Source organism: Dreissena polymorpha, chromosome 8, assembly GCF_020536995.1.
Source record: "Dreissena polymorpha isolate Duluth1 chromosome 8, UMN_Dpol_1.0, whole genome shotgun sequence".
NCBI lineage: Eukaryota > Metazoa > Mollusca > Bivalvia > Myida > Dreissenidae > Dreissena > Dreissena polymorpha.
Genome location: NC_068362.1, coordinates 49298336 through 49311325, shown reverse-complemented (window position 1 = coordinate 49311325; position 12990 = coordinate 49298336).

The window sequence follows — 12990 nt, the reverse complement described above, 5'->3', positions numbered from 1 at the left end:
ATCGAGGGCCTAGCAGTTTCAGAGGAGGCAGTGGGGGCTTCCGAGGTCGATTCAGGACGAGACCTAGAGGCTATGGCAGAGGACGAGGTTCTTTTGCTCTGATGGGCAATGATGCAAAAAACGGCCCGAGAAGGGGTGGTTTGAGGAATCTCAACCGCCATTAGATGATTCTAAGGTATGTACCTTTACTGCTGGTTGTTAAAAAAATTTGTTGGTGAATGGCGAACATTAACATGTGATTCATGTATTTTGGACATGGTTGAACATTTTCATTTAGAATTTATAGACAAGTCACCTCCTACAAAAATGCCTGTTGTACCTCATTGTTTTAATAAAAAAGAGTTAGATTTAATCAATAAAGAAATTGAAAAATTACTGTTGCAAAATGTTATTGAAGAGGAAGATTTTGATGAAAATCAATTTATATCTCCAATATTTTTGAGAGAGAAGACATTTGGTGAATTTCGACTTATTCTCAATTTGAAAAAAACTAAATGAGCATATACCATACAGGCATTTCAAAATGGATACTTTTGCAATTGCGCTTACAATGATTACAAAAAACACATATATGTTTAATGTTGATCTTCGCCATGCATATTATTCGGTGCCAGTAGCTGAAGAGCATAGATTTTTTTTTTAAGTTTTCAGTGGAATGACAAGATTTATGCTTTTACATGTTGTCCTAATGGTTTATGCTGCATGCAATTAAAATTCACAAATTTACTTAAACCAGTGTAGGCAAAATTGAGATCAGATGGACATGTTTGTACAGGTTTCATTGACGATAGTTTACTATGTGGTAATACAGAGCAAGAATGTTCTGATACATTACAAGCTACATCGTCTTTAATGCAGAAATTGGGATACATGCTCAATATAGGAAAATCTGTAATGATTCCTACAAGAAAGATTTGTTACCTTTGCAATATTATTGATTCGGAAAATATGGCTGTATATTTGCCAGAGGATACAAAGGACAGGCTTGCAAACGAATGTGAAAAATTATTAAATAAAAGCATGTCGGATATCGGACACATTGCGCAGGTCATAGACCTCATTGTTTCTAGTTTTTCGGCTGTAGATTATGCCAAACTGCATTATAGAGAATTAGATCGTTTTAAGATCAAGGCATTGAAACGGTGAAGAGAAAATTTTGCTGGAAAAATGCTTATTTCTCTGGCTATGAAAATCGAATTAAAATGGTGGTTTCATCATATTCATGCACAAAATAGACGTTTGGATAGAGGTAATCCCAGTTTAAGCATTGTAACAGACGCAAGTTTAATAGGTTGGGGTGTTGTCTGTGAGGCAAAATCAGGTTGTACATAGACAACCATGGAGCGCTTGAGACACATTAATGAACTGGAATTATATGCAATTTTGTTTGCATTGCAGTCTTTTCGTTCAAGACTAGAGGATAAGCATATTAAAGTTTTAACAGGCAGCTCAACAGAAGTGTGCTATGTGAATAACATGGGTGGTATGCGATCAGTTGCTTGTGATCAAATTAGCAGAGACATTTGGTTATACTGTATACAACATAACATTTGGTTTTCTTGTTCCCATATTCCTGTGAAACAGAATGCAGCTGATGAACCTTGTAAAAAATTTAATGATCATACTAAATGGTCCTTGTGTGAACAAGTGTTTGATTCTGTTTGCTCTATGTATGGTAGTCCATCGATATATTTATTTGCTTCTATGTTGAATGCTAAATTGAAGAGTTATTGTGCCTGGCAAGCAGATCCATGTGCAATGCATAGTGATGCTTTTACATTGGAGTGTGATATGTTTGATTGTTGTTACATTTTCCCACCTTTCAGTGTGTTAAATCGCTGCGTTCGCAAGATTAGACAAGATCAAGCTCGAGCAATAGTCATCGCACCAGTGTGGCCAGCACAGACATGGTTTCCGATTCTCGTGAAAATGCTAACAAGAAAACCAGTTATTCTGCCAAGAACGAACATTCTGTATCTGCCACATCAGATAAAAAAGCATCCACTTCGTCGAAAATTTGTCCTGATGGCATGCAGGGTGTCCGGAATTTATACGGAAAACAAGGATTTTCTAGAGCAGCAAGCAACATTAGTATGTAATCATGGAGAAATTTAACAAAGCGTGAATATAAATGCTATATTTCGTGATGTTTTAAGTATTGTGATAGACAACAAATTAGTAGATTTTCAGTTTCTGTGAAACATGTCATTGCATTTTTGACAGAACAGTACAAAAACGGTCTTGGTTATAGTGCATTGAATACAGAACGTGGAGAATTGTCTTCTTTAGAAATAAGGATAGACAATTTTGCTGCTGGGTAACATCATACAGTAGTGCGTTTTATGAAAGGTATTTTTAATCTTCGTACTCAAATTGCTCGATATACGGAAAAGTGGAATGTAGATCTTGTGTTGAAATACTTGCGAAAATTGTCACCTGTGAATACCATTTCATTGAAAGATTTAACTTTAAAGCTTACAGTTTTGTTAGGACTTACAAACGCAGCCAGAATACAAACATTACATGTTCTTAGTTATAAGATGTCAAAGAAGACAAGTTATGGTTATTTTTTAAAGTTTAATAGTTAATTGAAGAAGAGTCGGCCTGGCTTCGATTATGCTTGTATTGAAGTTAAATCTTACCCTCCTGACAGGAGACTTTGTGTAGTTACAGTGTCAAAAAATACTTGAGGAGGACTAAATCATCTAGGCAAGATGATAATGATAGTTTACTCTTGAGTTATGCGAAACCATATACTTGTAAATCAGTTACTTGTGATACTTTAAGCAGATGGGTTAAAGTGGTTTTGTTACGTTCTGGTGTTGATACCAAGATATTCAGTGCTCACAGTTTGAGATCCGCGTCAACGTCTAAAGCTTAAGTCATGTCAGTACCAATACAGGACATTCGTAAAACTGCGGGATGGTTCAGAGAGAGCACTTTCGCTAAATACTACAAAAAACCTATCAATAGTGAAAAACAAATCATGGAAGCAGTACCGAAATTGTGAAAAAAGGCAAAATATTTATTTATTGTTAGCTGATTTGGGTTTGTTGTGTGAAATTATATGGTCATTGTGCTTTGAAGTCTCATTTAATGTCGACTAAACCAGTTGCGGAATAGAATTGAATAATTAAACGAGACTTATCTTGGTTGAATCGATGTTTGATTGTAATTTTATGAGCAATGGGAGTTTAGGAGGCATTAAATGCCGCCCTCCCACCCAGCTCATTATGTTACATGTGTATACATATAATTTATACAGTAATTATGTTTTGATCGTTGGTATAATACATGGATAAATGCCCAAATAATTTATTTCCTTAAAATACTGATTGCGCATGCGCAGCACAAATCTCATTTAATGCCTCCTAAACTCCCATTGCTCATAGAATTTCCCATTTTTGATCAAAATTATTTCGTTTTTCCGAATACCCGGGCAGCTGAGGTAAATTTTTACAAGTCACATTACAGTCAAGTGTGCTGACAAAGATGCGTCACGAGAAATTCTCAGGTTAGTTTCTAGTCGCCAAACTGAAATTTTTGTCGTCAAATCGGTTTCGATAATTCTTATGAGGACGGGATTAACTGGCGACAATTTTTTTGATTGAGGTCAATAAAGTAAGCGTTTGCTGTAAATTGTTTTGTCGATATTTACAGTTTTACCATTTACGGTAAAACGGTAATTAATACAGTGCATGAAAGAAAATGTCGGGCATCATCCTTACACCTTTTAACTGTAAACAATAGCTACATATAAAAATGTTAAAGCAAATAGTGAGCAATTGAAACCAAATGTCAAGTAAGTTGTGAAAACAAAAACCTTTAAGCGACCTACGCAATAGCAATTTTATTTCAGTACATGTGCATTTCGCTTTTCTATAGCCACGTGTTAATATTTGCTGATTAAAGGTCCTGCGTACGAATCTAAAAACATGTATTTTAGAGAAAGAAATTGTTGCTGTCGTCTGTAAAGTTCCACGCTTGAAAGCGTGCGTGTTGCAACAGACCAGGCGCTGTTACTATATATAGACGTGCAATTCAGTACATTAAGTATTTTATGATGAAAAATGTAAGTCGGAATAAATGCACAAGATGAGAAACTATTGACACATTGAAACTATAGAAAAAGAAACGTTTATTTACGAATTGAACATTGCAGTAGATGGTACGTACATAAAAATATTGGTGACGGGTGAGAGTGTAGAACAAAGGTACACGGTACTCTTAAAACATGAAACTGAATAAAAATGAAATGGTAATACCTTACAAGAAGCATCTATTTTCAAGAGAAAACTGAAAAATACTTTTGTTAATGTGTTTTGATTGAGAAATGCTCGTTAATAACCAATGAATTTATTATTATAATTATATTCTGGTTCATTCTTTGTTAGACTAACATACTCTCTCTCAGCGTCAACTGACATATACGTTGAATTTCTATTTTATCTGTGCAATCATAAAGTGGAGTTTGTATGAATCCTTTATAAAATTATGGGACATGTTAAATCAATGGTATTTTCCTCCTTGTTGATATTCTTTTTCAAAATCTCATTGCTGTAGACAATTTAAAGTATATTACATAAGTGTTTGCATGTGTTGTGGTCGTTCGATTGGCCTACGTTCGAAAGTCGAACTTCATGCCCTGTGACTGTAAGAAATATTAAATACGTCAAATGAGCGGTGCCCTCAGTGCTTTGATTTAAGAACGTCAGTATTTAAGTGAATATGGTAGCAAATTGCTATGAGATAATACCCCCCCCCCCCCCCCCCGATTTAAGAATTGTTAACAATAATTATATCTAACTCCATACAGTTTTGTAAAATAATAACCATTAAACTGCAAAGCACAAGAGATGATATGCGTTTTAATCGTTCGGTTACTGTTTACTTTGTAAAATGTCATCTTAAGTTGTCCAAAATGTAAAACCAACAGGTACGTCCGCCATTTTATTTGTTTTGATAGGGAGTGAATCTATGTTGTATTCGTCACCCTTCAGTTTCGTATTGCGTAAACTAGGGAAGTGAAGGTTTCGACACGTTAATAAAATTGTAGGATGATCATTGCATTCAAACTATTATTTTATGAATTTTGTAACCACATTTTAATAGCGAGGGAATGCTAACGAGAGATATTTATGTAACGTTATATTAGTTGCTGTTAAATCATGTACAATGTTTGAAAGTTAAATTGTAACTTACCTGTGATTGTTTGACGTGTAATTGAAGTTTGGTTTTCATAAATCAACAATAAAATGGGCGAAAAAAACTCGTCTCGTAGAAAATTCTATTAACCGAAAAGGCCTGAAAAAAAACAGTTGCTGAAAAAGCCGACAGCCGTTTAAGACAGGTTTAGAGGTTTCTAACCTTTTTAGTGAACTCCGGCAAATTTTAGAAAATTCTAACAAACGTTCATGTTTCTAAGACATAAACTGAAAAAACATCGAATTTATAGTATTTTTTTTTACATAAAATATAAATTATTAGTGAACATATTGTCTAAGAAGGTTTTACCGACCAAGGTTGTCTCTAGGTGTTATGTTTCCTTTCTGCTTCAATGAAAAGCAAGCGATCGTAACAGTATAATGAGAAGTAAGAAACAAAACAATAAAAACAAAGATATAACTTTGACCTTAGCTTTCAAATATATAAAGTCGTTCAGTTTCGTGAATAATGATTATTTAATTATAACTTTAATTAGCACCCAGTACAAAAATCTTGTACTATAAAGGATGTTACAGTTATGATATTTACGTAATCTTTTCAATAAACAAACAACGGACAGATCTGTAGGTAACTATTTTTCTCCAAATTGAAACAAGAGAATATATATACACGTAAAGCAAATCTGAAATAACATTTTAATCCAGGAATTAACTTGCTCGCTAAACACCAAACTCCCTTGATACGTGTTTCTGATTGTCCGATTGATGTAGGATGTTTTGCAATATTTCATCACTTCTTGTTTCACTTTATTGTACTTATTCTTTTAAAAAAAAACTTTTTCATCACTCCTTGTTTCATTTATTTGTTCTTATTCTTTAAAAAAACTTTTCTTTTGATAGCCTTTTTGATTTTCATACAGTCAACTGTTCCATAATCAATTAACTCAAAGAATAGAATGCAAGTTGATATTTTTTACTTACTATTATCGTGTGCCTTTGAAGAGCTTAATATTATTTATCATATTGTATTATCTATTATAAAATATGAAAAAGCGTCACAAATCGACATGAAATATTGGAATGAAAATCTCAGAAGCTTTACACACAAATAAACGATGAAGTTTCAATAGTATTTAGAGTAGATATGTTGTTTTTTTCAAATAAAAAGATTTTTTAATAAATATCTAGTAAAGCTGATATGTTGGCACGAATTTCAAAAATAGCCTTCAAATAATGGTCTATAATTAAAAAGGCCTCCAGTATAAATACGCACACATAGTAAAGCTTGCTAACCTTCTATTCTAGAAAAATAACTTGCGAATAGTTTAACAATTTAGAAAAAATGCTTCTTTAAACGTGTGTCTTCTTGAACAACGCAAGCACAATTTCAATAAATACTTTCCTCGCTGCTGAATAAATAGTGCCATCGAGAGACGCAGTTCGATACTGTTTAACAAATACTAGTGGACTATTTAAAATTAGATCCTATCGAAGAAAGTTGTGCGAAACTATAAGGGCGATCGAGTGTAACAAAGACTAGTCCCAATCACCAGCTTGTTGACGAGAATGGACTGCACAACACTACACGTTCTGGCTTTTATTTTCGGGTGGTTTGGTGGTCTCATGTGCGGCTCTGACTCATCGGTCGTTGTGATTGAATGCAACGGAAATGCCGACCGGAATATCACCGTCGGTGTCCTCATGGAGCTGTCCCCTTGGTCTGATTTCCCGTTTTCTATAAACAGAACTCTGGGACTCGTACGCATGGCGTTTAACCGGACATGTGGAATATTAAATGGCGTTGTGAATATGGTATGTTTATAAGGATTTTTTTAAATTGATATTTGCATAGTAAAACTGCATAATTATGTACATGTGCACACGTATTGTTTTCTCTGGTAATGTGCATATACCATTCAGGTGCGATTTTATAGCCAACTAGTATATAGTGCGCCTACTAAATTAATGATAAAAAGAAAATGCTAGCGGCATTTGGCATTCATTAGTAATAATGAACTTCGCGCATTAATTTAGACGTTAGACAGCAACTGTCTCATTCAGATGGACCGTTAAATTCCTTTATATGCACAATTCATTTGTGAAAACTTGATCAAGTTCATGATAGTAAAATATGGCTGCAATGGTACTTTATTGTATACAAATCTGCATAGTTTTTAGTTTATTTGATAATACAGTAGACAATAAGACCATTAGTATACATGAAATGTCAATACATTATACATAAAACCAAGTAACAGGTCATTCAAATTATAAACACCAAAATAAATCGGTACATTGTCAAAACAAATATTGGGTATTTTTGAGAAAATATATAAAGCGAGAGGCGGTGCATAAATTTAAACCAAAACTCCTACCCTATTCGAAATTTGTATCTTAATTATGTTTTATTTCCCATGCTTTATAAATAAACCAAGCTAACTGTTTAACAATATTACTTTTTTGAGAGGTCAATAAATCTATGAACTTTAACATATTTGATCTGACGTAATGACATGGTTTTAAACAAGCTTTTCTTACATCTGTGAATAATATACCAACCATAACAAAGTGGTATTCATATTCTAAAACATTGCATACAGGACATTTGTTTGTCTTCATAAGTAATAGCTATTGGTTTACCTATTGCATACATAACTAATAATTGAAAGTATGACTAACTCTATCCACGACAACATTCAAATACTAATTAAACAAAAATCCTTTGTACTTTGCACATCGGCTGTCAGTGATTGATTTGCGAATTAAGCACTCACATTTTCTTAGTTTATTTTAAAAATAAATACAATAAATACAAGCATTCTATAAAAAACATTATATAAGGTGTTTATGTATTACCTATTAATATGTGTCGAGCTACCTGAAAATTGGCTTTCATTTTTTGTTTTATTTTGGTCGACCGAGTTCACTGGGTATAAGCTAGAGGGACAATAATACGGTACAACACGAATTGCAATATAATATTGTACAGTATTAAAGTATTTTAATACCTATTGATTATAAGAAATACATTCTCAAAAGAGTTAGAAAGATACAATTTTCAGAACGGAACATATAGTTGTTGTATCCATCATACATGTAGATACACAAAATTAGTAAATATGTCAAGTTGCTATTTGAAACGTAATTTTAAATATATTCCGGGTATAACTCTATCTGCAAAAACGTTCTAGATAAAATAAAATATAACATAATTCTTTTTGTGTATACATATTCAAGAAACCTTTATAATTAACTTTGTCTTTTACTCTAATAAAAGTACTACTGAAGTATTTATAATTAAAGTTCTTTAGCTTCTTTAGATATATGCCCAGTACTTTTTCAATTGTTTGTTCTATATTAAAATTTGTTTTATGTTAATTCGTTTTTTATTTTCTACATGCAGCTTGAGCATCGAGTCGATACTCTTGCACATTCTGGTAAAATTTACACGATTTATTTCAGAAAGCTTGACTACAAATATTGCTTGCATGCATAAACAATTATGAACAGGGAGCAATTAAAAACGTTTACTGACAATCACAGTATCCGTCATTTTTTGCATCTGATCATTCTAGTTCTTATGAAAATTACAATTGTGCAAGAGACTCTAACCAATCGTATGTTAAATTTTCAAATAAATCGATGCATAAATGGTCATGTTATTATGTAGTTAGATAATACTACAAATTTATTAGTAAAGCCGCATTATCGACCTACTTAGCGATTAAGCCCCATGTGTTCGAAAATGTCAGAAACAATATAATTTCAAGTTTCTTGATACTTCACTTTTAGATGGCATTGCCGATTTCCGTCGTTATACAATACAGTATAATAGTGTTTGAACATTATTTGGCCTATTTGAGTCAACTTTTTGTAAGTAAACAGGTCGCATGACAGCCTTTATCTGACGTCAAAATGGAGACAAAAACAACAATAATAACTGAGCATCAAAATTTGGTGTGCAAGGTCAATTGTAAACACTGTTCGTTTTTTACGAACTTTAAATTAATATTGCAATACATCAAAAGTGTACCGCGATATATATTCCGTTTAAATGTACAGCGGTATACCAATATATTGGTATATCATTACATCCCTAGTCTTAACTGATCGTTTATCTTCTTTGTCAGAAAATGGTCGTGATGCCAGTGGACGTTCCCACCTGCGTTGAATACAAGTGGGGGTCCATGTTTGCGGAGATGTACTACGAACACGCACAGCATGCCGTCATGGGTCCTTGTGAGTTCCAGGATCACATCGTATTAAGGATCGAACGGTATTCTTAATTTACTACAGAAGTGTAATGATTTTACAATAAGATGGTTATATCAGAATATGTAGATGTGAAGAGGTATAAGATTAAGAAGATAAGAAGAAGAAATATAGTTTCACAATTAAAATGTTATATGACATCATCTGCAGTCATTTGTAGCGTTGAGAACATAAACTGGGCAGTTTTTGCCACACGCCAATATAACACGGGGTACTTATTATTCATGCCAGACCTCTTGCAAATATTTTTTGCTGAACGCAGCTCTATTCAGGTAATATTAAAAGGATCACGTGAAATATGAGTTGCAAAATACAATACAACTACACTTTTATATTAAAAAGGGTTTGCCGCTTGCTTAACTCTATACAAATATAGAATGCCTTTTAATTGACAATCATAGTAGTTTGGGCGGAAAACATTCCTGGATACTACTTTCCGAAGTAATCATTTTATCCCATAATCGGGCGAACACTACAGAGTAAAAAAGATATGCAATACATTTTGCTTATTTGAAAATTGAAGGGTTGAAACTTTAACGCACAGAGCAAATATCTTCATTATTTATTTAAATGATATAATCTTTATTATATAATGTTCTTTTGTTTATCTATATATACAACAAAAAGCAATGGAATCAATTTAATATCAGGCTAGTATCGAATACTTCTAAGTTTATTTGTTTACATACTTGGAACGGCAACATGAACCTTTCACCAAGACACGTCATTTTCTTAGACTGTTTTTACTCTATAATCACTCAATAATTACCACGTGCTTTGTATAAACGGGTGACGCCTACAATCTTTAGATGTATTATTCTAGAAATGTTATTTGGTTACACTGCAGGTTGCAGCAACTTGGTGAGGGTCATATCCCGAATGGCCGCGTATTTGACGATCCCCCATTTTACGTGTGTAGGCTTTAACGAGTCACTAGGCAACAAGACAGAGTTTTCCATGTTGTCAAGGACGTCGTACATACTGAATAAATCTGCTATCTTCTATATTAGTGTAAGAAACCCTAGGTGTTTTTTTGTCAAATTTTGGTATGTATTTTATTCATTCATGTAACTGATTAAACTATATGCACTAAGTATTGATAAACTTCCATTCAGATAGCTATCTAAGCGCTGTGATTTGGCTGAAATTCTATTAAAAACGGCATTAGATTAAAACACAAACAAATGGTTATTACTGATGTTGTATATGATTGATGTTGTATATTACTGATTCTGTATTAGATGTCTAATCAAGTGTACTAATAGCAGAACAGGTAATAGTAGTGGTTGAAGTAGTAGCTGTATTAATAGTAGTATTAGTTGTAGTGATAACAACAGCAGCGGACGAAAAATAGAAGTTGTTTTGTGCTGTTTCTTTGGAAGGTTTGTCAGTTTGCATTCAAAGAAAATAATGCAATTTCATATTGTTTAATTAATGTTATCGTGTGCCTTTGAAGAGTGGAATATTCTTTATCACATGGTATTATATTATTATGAAATATTGAAAAGCGTCACAAATTAACATGAAATATTGGAAAGAAATTCTCGTCAACTTCAAAAACAAATAAAGGATGAAGTATTCATAATATATAATTCATAGCATTTAGAGTAAACATGCTTTTTGCAAAGAAAATGAATTTTTTTAGTTAATATTTAGTATAGCTTACGTCTTGGTATGAATCTCAACAACAGACTTCAAATAATGGTCTATAATTAAAAAGGTCTCCAGTATACATACGCACACATAGGAAAGCTTGCTTACCTTCTATTCTAGAAAAATAACTTGCGAATAATTTCATAATATAGAAAAAATGATACTTAAAACGTGGGTCTTCGGGAAAAACGCAAGCACAATTTCAATAAATACTTTCCTCAAAGCTTAATAAAGAGTGCCCTCGAGAAAAATTAGAGCATATCGAAGAAAGTTGTGCGAAACAATAAGAGCGATCGAGTGTAGCAAAGACTAGTCCCAATCACCAGCTTGTTGACGAGAATGGACTGCACAACACTACACGTTCTGGCTTTTATTTTCGGGTGGTTTGGTGGTCTCAAGTGTGGCTCTGACGCATCGGTCGTTGTGATTGAATGCAACGGAAATGCCGACCGGAACATCACCGTCGGCGTCCTCATGGAGCGGTCGGCTTTGTTTGATTTCCAGTTTTCTATAACAGAACTCTGGGACTCGTACGCATGGCGTTTAACCGGACATGTGGAATACTAAATGGCCTTGTGAATATGGTATGTTTATAAGGATTTTTTGTATTGATGTTTGCAAAGTAAAACTGCATATGTACATGTGCAAACGTGTTTTTTGCTCTGGCGTTGTGCATATATTTTTCATATGCGGTTTTGTAGCCAACTAGAATATTTATAACTAACTTATGAAGATCGTAACGTTTTCAAATGGGATGAGATTGTACATTTGGTGATTAAGTAATCTTCGCTGAATCGCACTTCATTATCCGATTTTTAAACAATTTCGAAATATTCTGCAAATACATATACAATCTACTTACTATGTAGAGATCTCCTTGTATTTTTAAAACATCCGGTCCTTAGCACCTCGAAAGTAGGATTGGCTGGTTAATTTAATCATCTAAAAAAGGGGTGGCGCCCGTGATTAACGACATCGAACAGCAGTGTTTCTCCAATGTAAATGTCATTTCAAAGCTTGCATGAATAACTATAACTATTATGTAAATCACGGGCGCCACCTCTGTTTTGATATGCATAAATAAAAATGCCGTATCTCTATCTGAAATTCAGATGAAATAATGCCGTTTTGCGCGTAGAAAAATCCGCTTAAAATGTGTGTGCAACTTCTACAAATCACTCTATTTATCACACATTTTGAAATAAACCATGTTAACGATCGTGTTTCGTTAGAATTTCAGCTACTTTAAGTAAACATATTAATTTACCTGCCTGTGTATTTGTATTTATGTGTTCATTTATTTCGAAATTAGATGTAGTGAACTTATATGACAAAATTGAAATATTTAGATATACATTCCGTGCGGCACATGTCTTTCTAGTTCGTGAAGTTTTTACACATTAAATCGGGATGTACCGCCAAAGAAAGTAATACTATGATGAAAACTTACCAGTTTTGTCCCGTTTTTCGAGTTGCCTATTGTTGTGTTTGTTATGGATGTTGAGATATAATACGCCGATTATTTTCGGTGTATAACACTAAATTTGCCGGCAAAAAACTTATTGTAGATTGCTACGTGTTGACATGTTGTTTCCATCAATAGCAAGCTAATTAAAGTGCATTCGCTTATCTGAAGAGATGTCTATATCACCAAGGATTTCTTATTATATGTTTACTAGTTTACCGAATAAAAAACATACTTTTAAGAAATGATGGCGCGGTTGTTCATCGTTATTATTGTTCCATTGTGTTTTCTCCGGTGTTAACTATTTACAAATACTATAAAGAACTGTCAATAAACTGATACCGTAATTCGCTCGAGTTTAGAAACCCCCACTAATCCCTCTGAACAAACAACGCTGGTCAATGCTATCAATCAATGATAGCTCCCAATTTAAAT